The 13,813-nt window shown below is 32.0% G+C and overlaps 1 protein-coding gene across 5 annotated transcripts in view; it reads right to left on the bottom strand.

The window, feature by feature from the left end:
* Positions 1–13,813, bottom strand: part of GRIK2 (glutamate ionotropic receptor kainate type subunit 2) — a 677,547-nt gene that overhangs the window by 35,716 nt on the left and 628,018 nt on the right. The gene's annotated exons all lie outside the window — the stretch shown is intronic.

Below are 13,813 nucleotides of genomic sequence, written 5' to 3'. Positions count from 1 at the left end.
TCATTTAATTATTATATTATACAAATACCAAAAATAATCCTGAAGTTATAAACACAGGAAGGATATTCATCATACTGCTTGCATTATCATAAAAAGTTAAAACTATTTTCAAGCAAATAGATGTGGAATATTTTTTACAGTTTAAGTGTGCTTTTATTTCTACATGTGCAAGGAAATAAATGTGATACTACCACTACTTCCACTACAAGGAAGGCCCACAATATTACAGAGAAAAATCCTGGCACTGTTTCAATGATAAAATGGAAATAAGTACCTTATGATTTACTAGGAAAAAGAAAAAGGTACAATGAATGTGCTATAAAGACAAGGACAGAATCAGGTGCTAAGACTGGGTAGAAATGCAAACCTTTGCTCCCCAGTGAAACACTGAACATGCCTGCCTCATCCTCCCAAAGTGCTAGGATTACAAGCGTGAGCCACCATGCCTGGACAAGATAATTATATTTTATAATAGTACACAAATCCATTCATTGTGAATATTTTACTATAATCCATGTGGTAAACACGTCAAACTTCTTTTTTTTTAATCACAACTGAAAACCAACTTTAAGAAATGTTGCTACTGTATCCTTTACAAATGTATATAGTTTCATGTTAAATTACTATGAACTGTCATATTATTTCACATTTGAAATATCTGATCTACAATACTAACAGTTAATTGGTGTAATAAGTATTTTACAAAACATATACTCACTTGAAATTCTTCAAATACTTTCCAGCACTGATTTTTCATTTCTTTAAGCATTTCTATTATTTTAATGGCAAAATATATTTAGATAGAAAAGTCACCCAAACTGTTTTAATTCTCATAATAAATATGAAAGCTCAGTTTAAGAAATATGATTATCTGCTGGTCACCTACCAGGAAATGGGTAACTTTAGAATACACCCTCACTCCACAAATGTCCAGAGATAGTCAGTTCTAGATCCCTTTCAAAGCCAAAATAAACATGGGTTTAAAAAAAGTAGAATTTATTGAAGGGATGTTTTAAAAACAGTTAGATTGTTACAGCCTATCTCTGAATAACATGATAACTCCCCCATCCCACCCAAGCAGGGACTAGAGGTTTTATTCTCTGGAGAGGAAGCAAGAGCATGCTGGACAGTTGAACCAGGGAAGACCATATTAAAACCAGAAGAAATAAATTGAAATCCATAACCAATGTTGAGACCAGTCAGCCTTATGTCTGTCTTGATTCATATACTTCCTCCAGAAAGAATAATAGAATTTTTTTCAAGCAAAATAAATAGTATTAATAGTAATAATAAAAGTTTACACATATATAAATTCTAGCATGTGCTAGACACTATGCCAAATTATTTACAAATACTACAATTTTTAATTTTTATAAAAATATGTAGGTATTTTTGTACCCCTTTTATAAACAAGAAAACCAAAACACAATGATGTTAATGATTTGCCTAAAATTATATGGCCACTTAGTGGCAAAACCAGGATTCAAACATGGGAAGATTACCTACAAGGTTCATAATCTTAATCAGTGCACTACACCAACTCTATCTAAATATACATTTCATGGATTTTCTAACTAAATTACCCACTACATACCCCACAGTGAAACTCAGTTTTTCAGCTTTGAGTAAGCACCTAGAGTTTGCAGTGAGCCTTTTAAAATCTATTAAATATGATCAAACAGCCAAGGATAACCAGATATTTGAGGACAGCCTCCAACTGAAAATATAAAGACTAAAGCAAACAGAATGGCATAAATGATCCTCAAAGTGGTAAGAAATATTTTAGAAATGCAACAAAACAAAAACTCAAAATGCATTCTCTTGCATTTACAACATCAAGAACTCTCTAATATGAGAGAAAGCACTCAAGAGATGCTATCTTGGATATGAACTTGATGGGAGGGATAATTGAAGAAAGTATTCTCTGGCTGGGGCACCATGAGCTAAGGAACAGAGTGCTATAAAATGATAGCAAAATAAATAAGGAGTAATGAAGGTGACCTGAAGCCTTCCCTCAGCTTTTTAAACTTTAGACAGGCTCCTTCTGACCTCCAGGCCCCATCTTAAGCTCACTCAGTCCCTTATATGATTCAGATAGCCTAAGCATCAAGGTATTTTCCCTCCCCTCTCGTAGATAATTTACTTCCGAATTCTTGTAATTGTAAATTCTTTATTTGTCCCTTTTAAATGTAAATCTTTTTGAAAGCCTCTTGGCGTGTTTCAACACCAGACTGTCTTTCTAAAGGGCCTGGAGCCAACCCTTTGAAAGGTAATCATCAAGGAAGGAGGCATCTCTATCTTCCAGTCTCTGTGGAAAGGTAGAAAACTAACTTCAGACAGAGGGTCCCTTGTTCCAAGTTGTAAAACTACTTTCTGTGATGAAGATATGAGAAAGTTTACATTTCCCTTGGATAATCCCAATTAGCAAACACATATGGTGATAACCCCCCATACCCACCCAATTGTTGTTAAAAGTTCTTTCTCCCTTAAAAACGCCCAACCCATCCTTTAAAATTCTCCAGAGTTTCAGCCCAGTTCAGAGATGGAGTTCTGATCTCTCTCTTCCTTTTTGGAATAGACAAGTCTTCCTTATTGGTTTAACTTTTCCCAGTGCAACTTTTGCTTTCACAGAGCCAAGTTACTGTTTTATTTAAAATAGGTGTATCACCATAGAATACTACACAGTCATAAAAAAGAACAAAATCATGCCCTTTACAGCAACGTGGATGCAGCTGGATGGAGGCCATTATCCTAAGTGAATTAACACAGGAACAGAAAACCAAATATTGCACGTTCTCAGATATAAATGGGAGCTAAACATTGAGTACTCATGGACATAAAGATAGCAACAATAGACACTGTGGATTACCAAGGGAGGAAGATGATGGGGGAAAGGGTTGAAAACATATTGCAGACTATGCTCACTACCTAGGTGACATGATCAACTGTACCTCAAACCTCAGCATCACATAATGTACCCATGTAACAAACCTGCACATATATATATCCTGAATCTAAAATAAAAGTTGAAATTATTAAAAATTTTAAAAATAAAATAAAAATAAATAAGTAAAATATGTGTATTGAATTACTTTTATGTAATAGGCACAATTTTAGACACTGACCAGGGTCAAGGTTTCATAAATAGTTAACATGCAGGAACAAAATATGCCTTAATCATAGGAGCAGTGAGAAGTGAAGGCAATTATGAAGCAGATTGTCTATGGATGATGAAATCAGATTTGCATTTTGAAGAGATCACTAAGACTACAATGGATGTGAAAAGACCATTTAGAAGCACATAGCATCAGTCTAAGGAAACAGTACTTGGACTCTGGAGATGGTGTTGGAGATGGAAAGATATCCAGAAACTCAAAGGGTGTGTGTGTGTGTGTGTGTGTGTGTGTGTAATGCATAATACTTGGTAATTATTGAAATATAAAAAGTAAAGAAGAGGTTTAGGTTGAACAAGTCCTTGGTTTCTGTTTTAAACTTGAGCATTACTGACAGAGGAAAAAACTGAAAGAAGATCAAATTTTAGGAGAGAAAGATTATACCTAGTGAGTGGGGGACATATGAGGAACATTCAAATGGATCTGTAATATGAAGTTAGATATTAAGTCTGGAGTTCAGAGGGGAGATCAAAGCTAAAAATGTAGATTCTGAATGCCATATTAGATACAACTGACCAAGTAGTGGATAGATGTGGAAAAAGACAGGAGAGGAAGATAAGATGAGTCCTAGGATTAAGGCTTGTGGAATTTTGAATTTCACCAGCTTGCATAAGAGGCTGAAATGTAAAAAGAGTAAACAGAGAAGGAAGAAAATCTAAGTACTGCATAAATTAAGGCAAGAGAAAGTTGAGTGAGGAAGTGGTCCCTTGTAGTGATTTTGCTAGAAAACTACAAACAATGAAAACTGAATAATTTCCTTTGGATATGGCAACAGAGAGTTTCTTGGTTATTTTAGCAAGGGCTAATTTAGGGGAGTGAAGCTCTTAGAAGTCACATCAAAGTGGATTAAGAAAGGTAGCAGTAAGTGCCAAAAAGAAAAAAAAAATAAAATAAAAAGTACGACCCTGAAGATGAGCAGATCCAGAATAGCAGCAGATAGAAGAATATTTTGGTTTAAGTAAGATTTTAAAAGATTGAAGAGATTTGAGCATGTTTAAATGCCAATGGCAGATGTTTCAAAAGAAAGGAGAGGTTTAAAATGTCAGAGAAAGAAAGAACAATCAATAATGCAAAGTTCCTTTGGCTAACATCTCCCCATTTCCTCCCCTCAAACCCCTGGTAACTACTATTCTACTCCCTGCTTCTATGAGTTCAACTTTTTTTACATTCCATGTATAAGTGAGATCATGCAGCATTGGTTTTTCTGTGCCTAGCTTATGTCATTTAACATAGTGACTACACATAATTATACTGCAAATTTATACTTGAAAGTTGCTAAGAGAATAGACCTTAAATATTCTCACCACATACACAAAAATACAGGATAATGGATATGTTAATTAAACTGATTTTGATAATTTTATATATATATATATATGTATGCAGATATACATAAGATACTAGGAAAGACTCAGGAATTGAGACAGCCTGGCTCTGTGCGTAGCTGCTGTCAAATTTATTAGGAAAGACTCTCCCAAACTGTAAATATATACAATTTTTATTATTTTATTGAGGTCAACTGTACCTCAGTGAAGCTGTAAAAAGTAAGTCAATGTTCCTAATAAGGTGGGTCCTGAGTAGAATAAACGAGGATTTAAAACACTGCCATTGGCTTGACCTCTGGTTTGAAAATATTTATATTCAACACCCATGGGGTCATACTTCCACTGTAAAGTATATTGTATAAGGGGAAAATAAGAAGGCTTAGCTAGATTTATTTTTCATAAAGCAGAAAGTTGTTGAACATTCTCAGAGTTAAATAGATTATAGGAACTTGAAAGGTAAAAATCAATAAATGGGAGCTGTACAAGTTAAAGAAAAGGAATAAAAACGCATTTAAGATCAGTGAGGAGGTAAACATGAAATTAATCAAATATTTCTATGTTGAATATGAAAGTTGTATGCAAATTGGCATAGAAGAAAGGAAATATAAAGTTGCAGTATAAACTAAAGATTATAGGTGGAAAACAACGGGCATGTTGAAGAAGCCACCTGTAAATACATTTTGCTCCATCTCCTGTGACAATGGTTAGTCTTTCAGCGAAGTAGATACTGATCATTGCCAAGGGACCTGATTAAAATCAAACATAGGGACTAAGCTGATCAGCCAAAATGTCCACAGTCTTTGAAGGTCCTCTGGCCACTGTGATGAGAGAAAGTGAAGACTGAGACAGAATACCAGGAAAGACTCAGGAATTGAGACACGTCCTGGCCCTGTCCATAGCTGCTGCCAAATTTATTAGGAAATACTTTCCAAAAGAATGTAGTACTTAAGAGAAATATATAAAATAAAAGACAGGTAGTAAGCTAAGCACATCATAAAATAATTTTCTATTAGCAAATAATTGAGGTAACAACAAATTAGAGGATAATAAACAGCTCAACTTGAGAGTATCCAAGTAAAAGATAAGAAATAGTTAAAATATTTTTCTTTCCTACACAGTTGAGAGAACCAAAGCTCCTTGCTTAAAAAAAAAAAGTGAAAATAGATAAAATTTATGGCATCGTGATTTTGGAAAAGAATTTTAATTACATAAAACATAAAAAGATTATAACTTACCTGACAAAAATAAAAAAAAGATTTCTTAAGTATTATCCTTATAGTTATATTATACAGAGTAATTAGCCAGATAAAGCCAAGAAAATCAATTAAATAATATCTCAGAGATATTGCATGAAATGCATATCTAAAAAAAAGCACTGTAAGAAAAATGCATTTTTAAGTTTTTGTAAATAAAATCATCTTATTTTCCCACGAAACTTATCCTATCTGCCACTGAAAATACTAGAATGTATTTCTATTTTATTCCTCCTTTCCTTAAAGAAACTTATTTTTCTATGTTACATTAGATGGATTTGGGGTGTCAATGTTTAGCAATGTTTATTTTATAAAAATGCCGAGGCTTGTAAGCCGGTTTGTTTTTTGCTACATCAGCACAAACCAATAAAATCAGTTCATAAGACACTATCTGCTTATAATAGCAGTTTTTATGGACTGTGAAACATCAACAAAATAATAAATTTTTGCCAAAAATAAACTTTAAAGGAATAAGAAATACAACCCTTTTCAAAATTCACAATTGCCAAATGATTTTGTGTATTAAAAAGAGCATAGAATGTAAATATTTAAAATATTTTAAACACACATCTAACAATTTAAAACTTATAGACATTTTAGTTTAGTTTCTGCTAGAACACTAAATAAAGTTTGCAACCTGGAAATTATTTGGCTGTTTGCAAGTCTCAAATGACTAAAAAATTTTAGGGTAAATTTCTTTTCTGGATGTTTTAGTGAACTGGGAAAATATCAGTGTAAGAATAGTGCTTTGCAATTTTGTTTTAAATTTCTTCTAAAATATTATGAAAAGCTAATAAGGTAAGGTTCACTCTTGAACCACTTGCATAGATCTTCTTTTCTTTTACTGGGAGCAACATATTTGACAAATATAAAGGCATCTTCTTTTTAAAGATATCTTAGGTACACAAATGAACTCTTCACCTTTGTTATTTTGTTTGCTGTCAAAAATAAATCAAAATTTAGAAACCATCTTATGCTCATTGAACTTGCTTTTATAAACCTGTCTAAAAATGACAAGAAAATAACATTATCAATATTTGTGTAACCTCTTAAAGCAAAGATTTAGAATTAACTTTTTAAGTATGTTCTACAGGAAAGTTTTCTCCATGAATGAAATATAAAACCTTTAACATTAATTTTGTTTTAAATGTCATAACAACAACACATCCACCATACAAAGAAAATGGAATACTATTTTGTAATATGTTTTGTTATACATGATATTAGAAATGTTGACTTCAGCTCAGATACCTTAAGAAGTTAATCGGGTGGTACAACACCCAAAATATTTTGAAGTGATCTGAAAAAGACTTTATTGTTAACAAATTCTATTTCTTTTGAATTAATAAACAGACATTTATAAATAAAAGTTGTATATCCTAAATAATAAATCTGGCAGAATTAGTTTAACATTGGCATATAGATTAATACAGTAAAATTGCTAAAAGCAAATACAGTAATTTCTGACTTTTTAAAATTAACAACGTAAATTTTGTGGTATTTCATACTTACTCAAATTATTCTTTTTCAATACATTTTACATGACCAATTTTGTTTATAATGCTAACTTAAATATTTGGCTATAAGTGCTATAATAATAATTCTTATTTTGTTATGAAAAAGTTACATGCAATAAGCCCTAATGCCCATAGCAAGGTCTCCCTTGGTAAGAGAGAGTCTGGCTGAGATTTCCATTTTAATTTTTTATTACAGAAATAAATTACCAACAATACTGGGCCATATGTGCTAGATAAGAACAGCTGAGCCCTATCTGGACTCATCTGACCTTGGTCACTAGGAAATTAGAGTTAATTCAGGGAAACAAGACTGAAGCCATATGTGGTTCATATCAAAGTTGGATCTGAGTCCAGTGCAGTGATCTGAAAAGCATTCATTTGTTAGTAAACCTGTCAGTCCTTGGGATAATTCTGGCAGTGTTATCTCGAGGCATCTGTAATCTCTTAAAACAGGATATTTGAAGGGAAGGACAATGAAACAGAGAGAATTGCTCTTCTCAGTGTTACTGTGAGTTAATAGAGGAATAAAAGAAATCAGAGTGACTAAGCATAATATGATAGGCAGTAAGTTTAGTATCATTTGGTGCAGTTAAAGACAGTTATCCTTTTTAGGTAGTTGAAACAGCATTTGATAGTTCATTGTATACCATTCCAAGTATCTCATAATGAAGGTTCATTGCATATTATCTTTTAAATTAGATGTCTTCAACTTTCCTGATCAAATGTTTTCTTCTCTTATAAATAATAGCCATCAAGAATATATTTTACTGTCATGTGGCCAAACTGAAATACAACTAAGAAACTTTACCACACTGGGTCAATGAAGGACCTTGGATAAGCCATAATTTCTTTTCCCTACCTAATGTAATAAAAAGCTTCTTTAACAATATCGTGGAAGTATTGTGATAAATAAATGAGAAAATTCATCTAAAGCCGTTTTGACAGGCCATAAAGCTCTGTAAAGATAATCAGAATTTATTCTCGTTGCCTGTTTTACATAATCAATCAAAAGAGAAACACAGTACTTGTACATGTGATGACTGCAGCATATACCTACCATCTTCATATATATATATGTGTGTGTGTGTGTGTGTGTGTGTGTGTATGCCCTTACCATTAAAATAATTCATAATTTTTAAGGATATGGAAACTTGATTTCCCCTCTATTGTTATTTAATCACCCTAGTAAGCAAGAATAGAGAAAGCACCCTGAGCTTTTGCTGAGGTAGGAGCTTTAACCAACATGGCCCTTAAGGTCAGGCCTTTTCAGGTGAGGAGACTTAGAGGCACAAAAGTTTTATTTTAAAACTCAACCTATTCTATTTAATAATTCACTAGATTATTCATTCATTCATTTGATCTATCATTCTAATATATATTGACCACCAGCTTGGTATAAATAACCATGCCAGGCACTGTGTGTGCGTAGATTTACCAAAAACAAAACATGACCCCTGTCCTGGCAAAGCTTAAAGTCTTATAATGCATTACAAGTACACTGAGAATTAAAATGTATCACAATATGAATATGTATAAAGTAATCAATGATTATATTAATCATTAATTTGCAGCACATTTTAATTAGGGGTACAAATTAATAGAGGGGCTTTGACTATGCTGTTTTCTCTACCTGGAATGCATTTTCCCTGCATATCCATGTGCCTCGCTACTCCACTTCCTCTTGATGTTTGCTGATACATTCCTTTTTCCAGAGAATTTCTAATATTTACCCTATTTAAAATTAAAACCCTCCACTCACCATATATATACCTTGTCCTCCTTCTATTTTATTTGTATTCATACCTCTTAATGACTAGGTAGTATATGATGTATTTCCTCTTCATACGTATTTATCTGTTCAATTTCCATCTCTACCTACTAGAAGAAAAACTCCATTAATGCAAGGATTTTTCCCTATCCTTATAGCTCTTGTACCTGGAACAGTGTCTAGCATATCATAGATATCAATAGATACTTATTGAATACACTAGAAAAAAATGAATAAATGAATGACTAGATGCATGCAATGAAATTATTCCTATCATGCTGGAGTTTAGAAGACAGGCATATCACTTTCAGCTCTAACATTACCAAGCTAAATGATCTGTAGTGAGTAAGTTTATCTCTCTAGAAGTAAATTTGTTCAATTGCGGAATAAATGGATTAGGCTATATAAATTCCAAGGTATTTTTCAGTGGAGATGGTCTATATATCTGTTAATATTTATTTTTGTACTTTTTGGTTTTATTTTTATTTATAAATAACATACATATATATATATCATGACACCTGTGATAATTTAATACAGTCATATAATTTGTAATGATCAAATCAGTTTAATTAAGAATAACCAGACATGTACTTATTTTTCTCATATTCTGTTCATGGCTTCATTCAATAAGAAAAATATATGTATATTTACCTGACCTAGCTTTAAAGCAAAACAGAAAGCCACATTATTGCTCTACATAAATAATTTTAAATTCTATTTAATTTTAAGTACAGCTTTAATACATTAATGAAAAATGTATTTCACACTCCACATATATCAAGAATGGGAAATGCATCCTTCTTGTTTCTTTCCTACTTCTAGATCACACATTCCACACTCCTCTTGAAAGCAAGCAAAGGTACAAAACCCTGTTCTTTTAAGGTTCGTACCATTCAATATTACTACCTGATTTATTTTACTACTCTTCTATTGATTTCCTGGATACAGATGTTTGCTTCTCCTCAGTGATGAACTGGTAAATGTTTAACAGTTGTCTCTCTGGAAAAGGGAGACTTGTCCTGATTTGTAGTGTTTGCCAATTTTTATTTGCTTTATTTTTACTTGTGGTACTTGCTGATTTTATATCCACTATTAATGATTTCAAGCTACAGGTATTATGTCAGCCAAATCATAAAATTTCTGTAAATTTATTTCCTGAAAATCAGTACAAGTCATTTCCAGCCTACCGCTGTTTCTCTTTCACCAGCTTGAAACTGAAAAGTCACTCAGAGTCCTTCACACAGAGTGCCCTTTACACAGGACTCAGAGTAACTTGTCAGTCATTCAAAATCGTTACCAACACTTTTCTTAGTGCTTCAGCCAATCATGGTCACATAACGCTATTTTCAACACCTGAATTTACTTTACTTTCAAAATGAATTACTCAACTTTCCTGCTCTATTATTTTAGACTATTTTTTCTCCCCACTTTGTGTATTCAGTGTCTTTACTGGTAATATTTTCCAATCCCACTGGAGCCTCATGCCCATTAAAGACCAACAGTCTTTAGATTCATTAGATTTTTCTACTTTTTTATATTATACCACGTTCAGATGATTTTTCCATGACATAAATCTCAATATTACTTTTGCCAATATCTTAAACTCACTAAACTCTCTCGTTTGAACTGTTTAACCCAACCCCAGCCCTGGAGTAACTCAACTATCAATGTCTTCTGAATCTGAAGCAGTACAGCATTGCTGGAAAAAGTGATATTAACAAGAGTACTAACATGAAGGACATGTTCAACCCTGCCCAGAAAGCTTAGTATCTCTTTCAACTTATTCTCTACAACGTCAATTTCAAATTGCTCCTTTCCTGACACTCAAAACTTTCTGTGGACTCAACTCACTTTTAGTAGTTGACCTGGGTTTTACTTTACAGAGGAAAATAAAACCGTTTATGGAAACACACTCAAAAATCAATCCAAAACCTTCTTATGTCAAAGACTGTCTGTCAAAATCTCTCCTCTTCTCCTTCTGTTTGTTACCCTACAAGCCACAGCGAATCCTTCATTTTCTGCTTTAAATTCCATCACATTCTTACATTACTTACAGGAATCTTATATAATTATTTATTTATTTAATTACCACTCCCTTTTTACTGACAACATTTAAACATGTTCAAGCCTTTCAGGTCTTATTTTTCTTTCCACTAGTTAACATACTTTCCACAGTAGTTACCATACTTTCTCTCTTTCCCTTCACAACAGAATTAATCAAAGAATTTTCTTCATGATTTCATTTACTTATTTTCCAATTAGCCCACTAGATTCCTTAGTGAAATAAATCTGAGAAAATATACCAGTGATCACCATGTATTTTAAATTTAAATTAATTTTTTGGGACACAGGTTACTTGGCCACTTTCCAGCATACCATTCTCTTAACCACTCCTGCATTCTTGCAACACTCTAACAACTATTCTCATATCCACCACTGTCCCTTTCAATCTGTTCACTACACTGAGCCAGCATGATTTTCCTAAATCTCAATCTTGATCATATCAACTCTTACTTTATTAACTCACTTATAAAGCTCTGTTACTCTTAAGATAGAAAACATGGCTCTCTATTATGCTAAAGATTAAAAAAGAAAATAATAACTGATGCCAAAGCTCTAGCAGGCATAGCTAGTTGTCTACCCATTTGCTCTATAAATATTTGAAGAAATGAATGAAGTGACTGAATCAAGTGATGAAGGTACAATGGCAATGGAACACTAGATTATAAAAAATATAATATTGAAGATGTCTCCAGAAAAAAAATCAATAATACATCTTTCTTAATTCTGACAGTATGAACTATGCATGAAGTTATTATAGAATAGTTGAAGGAAACATTCAAATCAATCATGAAAATGTATCCAATTTCTTTTGCATTAAGTTTGTTTGTTTGTTTATTTTTAGAGACATGCTCTCACTCTGCCACACAGGCTGGAATGCAGTGGCACAATCATGACTTACTCACATTTGGATTACCAAAATGTAAGATACAATAGTATGCAAAAGTAACTAGGAGACCAGGCTCTCAAAGTGTAGTCACAGAAAATGTATGCGTGTACCTGTGTGTGTATGTCTGTATTTAGCCAATTTTATCAAATTTTAGAATAAGAAATAACTACTTCACCGAGAAATGAGTCATGGTTTTAATTCATTAACAACTGTGTATGGAGTTTTCTTTCTTGATTTATGGACTCTGTTTTGAAATATTACCCAGTTATATGTACATAAGTTATTTGCTAAATTTTTATATATAAATATATGTTGTGTGTGTGTGTATGTGTGTGTTATATAGACAGACTCACTTAGAAGGAAAAGAAAAAGAATGAATTTTATGAACCAAGAGAACTATGCTTGATAGAGCCAGTGAAGTTTAAAAATAATATAAATTATTTATATTAATATCTAAATCTACCCTTCTAAAAATCAATAAAATGTTGGCATATTTATATCCATAGTTTTTTTTTTTTTTTCCGAATGTATCAGCATCCTGGCCACGCTGTGTTTGAAACAAGTGAAGAAAGGTCTATGCTACTATTTAAAACAAAACTGACTGCCACTCACAAAACTAATTTTTTAAAATTCAAAATTCATTCTAGATTGGGTGAAGTTTCAAGGACACTTTAAAGAAATTATAATTATAATTCAACCTTCTTAATACATAAGCAGGGGAGCTCAGCTGTGACTAAAAATGTATGAGAATTAGATACGGATGAATTTAGTTAAATAAAAGAAACATCACCTGAAAATATGGTGCAAAGTGAAAATTGAACATAATATAGGAGTCTGAAAAAATACTAACAAGCCTCTGAAAGAACAAACAGTAAAATTCTAGGACATCACCTCGATTATTATTAATGGGTTTTAATATTTTACTTTAAATATTAATTAGCAAACTACTAACTGAAAGCTATCGAATAGCATTAGTGAAAACAGTATTAAATATAAAAATTATCTGAAATAAAACTAAAGTTCAGTCAACAATATGTAGATGAATTATTTATTTGTAATATATTTACATAATTATCTTGTAAAGAGTATTATTTTAGCTGTCTATTATCAGATAAACTAAAAATAAAGGAACTAGTTTACCCTCAGTTTTCTATGAAATAAAAATTCAGTACTCACATTTATTTCATTTCCTTATAAGGATTTTATAAAAACAAAGATTTATTTACTCTGACACTTAATAACTAGGGAATCAATGCCAGTAATAACAACATCTTAGACTGTAATACAATAGTATTTGAACTTTTACTTTAACTATTTGTCTTTATCATTCAGATTTTCTATCCTTTCTGAGAAAACTAACATAAAATGTGAAATCTTTCATAAAAAGCATTTATTATTTTCATTAGAATGTTTCTTACTATCTTTACTTTCCATATGAGTGTTGTGACCATGTCTAGGAAGCACATAGTTTTCTATAGAATGAAAATTTTAAAGAACTTCTTTTTAGATGAATATTCTCAAATATATACATATAAATTGCTGTTCTTTTTTTAAAATAGTCACTTTATTTTAAATTTGCTTGAATGTTTCAAGTTCCTCTTTTGAAATTGCCTTCAGATGCCTAAAGATTGTTCTTTCGGAATATCCTCATTAATAACAAATCTAACATTAGGATCGCCTTTCTTTTTGAAAAATGTCACGGTATTTTAAGTAAAATAATGCATAAGTTATATACTATTTTTGTAACTGTTCTAAAAACAGGAATAGCTATTGACAAATATTCTCTGATCAAACTTTCCCAAGGCTTTTGAAGCTTCACCTAGG

The sequence above is a fragment of the Symphalangus syndactylus genome, chromosome 2, assembly GCF_028878055.3.
Source record: "Symphalangus syndactylus isolate Jambi chromosome 2, NHGRI_mSymSyn1-v2.1_pri, whole genome shotgun sequence".
NCBI classification, from domain to species: domain Eukaryota; kingdom Metazoa; phylum Chordata; class Mammalia; order Primates; family Hylobatidae; genus Symphalangus; species Symphalangus syndactylus.
The sequence above is the reverse complement of the archived record's forward strand: the minus strand, read 5'-3'. Positions and strand labels throughout refer to the sequence as shown.